General features: G+C 41.0%; 1 non-coding gene across 1 annotated transcript; it reads left to right on the top strand.

The window, feature by feature from the left end:
* The first annotated feature begins 341 nt into the window (after positions 1 to 341).
* LOC120076951 lies at positions 342 to 448 on the top strand. The gene has a single exon (XR_005481696.1). It is a non-coding gene; the product is annotated as a small nucleolar RNA R71 (small nucleolar RNA).
* The last annotated feature ends 4,271 nt before the right edge of the window (positions 449 to 4,719 follow it).

The raw sequence follows: 4,719 nt of genomic DNA, 5'->3' as shown, positions 1-4,719 counted from the left end.
CACCGCAAGTCACACACCTTGCGGTGTTTTGACTAATTGCGTTGATTTGCTCATTTTGCAGTTTTGGGCTGCTGATTGCAATTCCCTGGATTAAGTTCATCATTGCGGTCATCTGATTTTGTAGTGAAGCAATAGCACCATTACTTGCATCATTGTCTTTGATTCTCTATCTCTGATCACTCTCTCTCCAATCTTCGTGGTTCTTAGAGATGCGATCCAAGATATTCTTTGCCTCGTCATACGTTTTATCAAGCAGACGACCAGTGGCTGCCGCATTGGCAACGGTGTGCGAAGCCAGATTCAAACCATGATAAAAGATTTCCATCTGAAGGTAGTTTGGCAGACCATTGTGTGGACAATCCCTGACCAACCTTTTAAACCTCACCCAAGCATCACTGAACGATTCGTCCATGTCTTGTTCAAAATTTGTAATTAGTTTCCTTTGTCTGGCATTCTTAGTAGCTAGAAAGTATTTCTTCATAAACTTCTCCACGACATGTTCCCATGAAGTGATCTATCCCGGTTTGAGAGAATACGCCCATTTCCTAGCCTGATCACAGAGAGAAAATGGGAACAAAGTTAGTCGAACTTCTTCGACAGAGATGTTCGGGAACACAAAAGTATTGCAAATTTCAATAAAGCTTCGGAGGTAGGCGTGCAGGTCTTCGCCATGCCTTCCTCTAAATTATCCTGCAGTCTGGATCATTTATAACATCACCGGTTTCATTTCAAATCGACTTCCATCGAGGGCAGGCCTCATGATTCCTGGAGAGAAATCATAGAGGTTTAGCGATACATAGTTCATAATAGGTCTATTGCGATCGTTAGCCAGAAGGATTGGATTCACCATGACGTTGTTATCATTTGGTGCTTCATTTCCAGGCTGCTCTGCCATCTCTTCTTTATCTGACTGTGGTTGTTGTTGGCAGTCTCTCAGTCTCCATCTAAACATTCTCTCAATCTCTGGGTCGTAATTCGTCAGAGATTGAGAGTTTGCAAAGAGATCAAAAAAAAAAAAAAAAAATACCATTAGCACACTATTTTACCGAAGTCCCCGACAACGGCGCCAAAAACTTGATGCTTGGTTTTATGATGTGGAAATGTAGATGTTATGCGATGGTGAAATTGCGTTGAGCACTCAAGTTTCCTTAGTGGAATCCAAGTGTAAACACCATTGAGTTTCTTGGTAAGTCTAGTGTCGAACTCAGGGACTTGTGAAAACAGGTTGCGTTGGTAATTTTAGGAAAAGTTTGCGGTAACCAAATAAATAAATTGTTGTTGAGGTTGTTGTTTGCGATGATAAAAAAATAAAAAATGCGGCGGAGTTTGAAAAGAGTCGATAGAACTGAAAATGCGATGAGTATGCAGTGAACGAGTTGAGAAATGTTTCGGCTAACACTTCATAGGGTATGTTCATGCTATGCGATCATGCAAGATGCATACAATAGTAACCACCTCTCGGTGCGAATGCCACGACTTCTAAGGACAGGCTGGTCATCGCAAAGGAAAGCCAGAGGGTGAATTATGAATTTCCTAAGTATAAAGCATGCTTGAGGACAAGCATGATTCTATGTTTGGGGGTGTGATGACAGGCAGAAATGTACGTCATTATAAGCCTTTTATTTAGAATTATGAGGGCTATTAAGTAGATAATGTGGTGATTATACTAAGAATTCATGAGGAAAACAAAGCTTGCGTCGATCGGCATTAAGAATCTCGGCTAACCTACTTTTAAGCGTTATTATGCGTTCAATTGTTTATTTTTGTAGCAAACGCAGGAATCGATCGCATGCGTGAAAGCCAGGCTATGCAAGGACGATCACATGCAATGATCGCAAACGTTAGTCGTATAGGTGTTTGCGGCTATCGAGCGAATGCGGTCATCGCAGAAGATTGCGACTACAAAGTAATAACCTAATAGAAGGGCTATCGCAAGGTTGGTTAAATGCAGGCATGAAAACATACATTGGGATTATCAACAAGATGATGTTGACATTTCACCTACCACGTCACGAGTGGCAGAGATTCAGAAAAGGACCATTGTGTCACTAGTGTCAGATTCAGAGCAGAGGTCCATAAATGCTATCGGCGATAAAGATCTATAAATAGAAGCCTTAGAGCACAACTTCAAATCGTCCAGGTTTCTGCCTTTAGAGCAGATCCTTGTGATTCAGACCAACGCGGTGAGAAGATAGTCTTGAGAGTTCTTCATCCCCTCAACCATTTCGAGTGACAATCGGAGCCTCCGCTGGAGCTAGATCTCGAGAGAGACTACTCCACCGCTCATCCATGGCACCACCAACAACCTTGACACACATCTGATGGAAGCAAGATATTGCTTCCATCTGGCTTTCCATTTCTCTTCTATCTTTGTATTGTATTACATTGTGGCTTAAGAGATTAATACATTTTGTGATCAATGCATTTCTATATTTTCCTTCGATTCCATCTCCATCTTCATTTACTTACATTGCTTTACTTTCATTATATCACTAAGTAAGACTGCTAGAGTATCGCATACTTAATCATGCGGCATAGACATATGAAGCATGTAGCAAACCCGACCGAGAGTGTGCACTGCGCAAGTGTTTGTGAGAAAATCCTATTTTTCTTAGTGTGAAGTTGTTAGCAATGCTTGTCTATAAGCGGACGTAATGCTTTTCTATGAGTAGAATCAACAGCCACCAACTACCCAGGGGGTAAGTAGTTGATCGTGATTAAGCAACGTAAGCAAGTGTTCACTAGAGATAGGAATAATTCTTACGTTAACCATGTTTTATATGATTCCTTGTCATATAAGCGCTTCATTTCATCATTTAGGCATACTTGGGAGAGTAGTCTAAAAACCAAAAATCTAGACTCGGGAGAGAAGATTGGATCGCATAAGCAAGAATGGGGACTTAGGAATAAGCTCCGTTTGTACTACACAGCGTATGCACCGCTTTAAGAGGAGTGATTGGTGGTATGCGGTCATCTTGCCTATGTGTTGAGAGCACGTGAGCAGGAATAAGAGACTTAGAAATAAGGCCTCTCGACACTATCGCATATACATCGCATGGTCTTCGTCAACTATGTATAGCATTGATCGCATAGCTTACGTTGGCTGAGGTTTACCCTTGCGGTCAAGCTTAGTGTTGCAGTAAAGACATCCTTGCCATTTTATCTATTTTTTCCATGCATTTTATTACGCTGTTAATAGTTGTCGTGTTCTTCATCTCTCTAGTCATACTTACACGCTTAATTCTGTTAGTTAGGAGTAGGGGTAGTTGATAACTTTGTAGAAATAAAGTTATTTATACCATCTTAGTTAGAATATGCGGCAAAAGAAAGGAAAAATTTGCGTCAAACATATAGAGAATTGGCTTAGAACGCAAAAGTTTGTAAAGTGTCGGAAGCACACCCGCTAACCCCATATTTGATGGCAAAAAGGATGTCCCAAGTCTTTTTTTGCAGGAAATAGGTCCGCATGCGACGATCGCTCGAGGACAAAGAAAGATCAACGCATTCACACCAAATGCGACGATCCGATCGAGTGGACTGCAAAGAGCAAACGCATTCGCACCGAGTGCAACAGTCGATCTGTGGACGTAAAGAACAATGCATTCGCACCGAATGCGACAGTCGATCGTGTGGACGCAAAGAGCAAACGCATTCGCACCGAATGCAAACGGATCGATCGTGGATGCAAAGAGCAACGCATTTGCACTGCATGCAATGACCGATCGTGACAAAAAAGATCAACGCATTTGCACTTCATGCGACGATCGACTGCGATTGAAAAGATTGACGCATTCGCAGGGATTTCTGAAATGTATACCTTTCTTTTGTACGCTCTAACAAATTGAAAGTGGAGCAGAGCGGACGTTTCCACCAAGCCGTTGCCAGAAAAAAGTAACTTTTCAGAGTGGGACCACTGACGAAGGAGGTGCCAAGGTCTATAAATAGCTTTATCTGTAAACTTTTCAGGGCGGACCATTGACGAGCGGGGACCACTTGACATGCCTTTCCTTATTTGTTTCTCACTTTCTATTCATCAAATGTCGTTCATTTCTAATCCTTCATTCATTTTATCTTAAACAAACTCTTTATCTTTATCTTTTAATATCATTATCATATTCTCGGTCATCTCTCTGTTCTCTACCATACATTCACCTTCATTTCTTTTCACTATGTGTAACTAATCCCCTAGTGTAAGGGGAAGATTAAGCGAGAGTAAGTTAACCCTTGTTGAAGAAATCGCTAAGTTTAGCTATGATGCTCAACGGCATCTTCACCTGTGAGAGCAGAAGTGAAGATGTTAATCTACCTTTTCAAAAGAAGTTGGAAGAATGCATTAACTAAAGAAAGAAGTATTCCCAGAGATGGAAACAACGTTGCATCTCGCAACGTTCATCCCTGATTCACCATAGAGATATGGGAACGCGGCCGATCACTGAGAGGTGTAAGCCAAGGGAAAGCAAAACCTTAGTTGCATCCTCAACAGGATTGACAAACTTGTGATGTCCTTTCCCCAACCCATTCTCTTTCTAACACATTTCACAAGCCTTTCCATCGCATTCCATCAGATACTTGCACATCTTCACGGTCAGGTCAATTATTTTTTTTTTATTTATTTGTTTATTTATTTACTTGTCACCGCATTTTTACTTTTTCCAATAAAATTCATTATTATTTTGTTTTCGGTCGCATATATCACATTATATCACATTTTATCATTGC

Source organism: Benincasa hispida, chromosome 4 (assembly GCF_009727055.1).
Source record: "Benincasa hispida cultivar B227 chromosome 4, ASM972705v1, whole genome shotgun sequence".
NCBI classification, from domain to species: Eukaryota; Viridiplantae; Streptophyta; class Magnoliopsida; order Cucurbitales; family Cucurbitaceae; genus Benincasa; species Benincasa hispida.
Note: the sequence above shows the minus strand (reverse complement) of the source record. Positions and strands in the feature narration are given on the sequence as shown.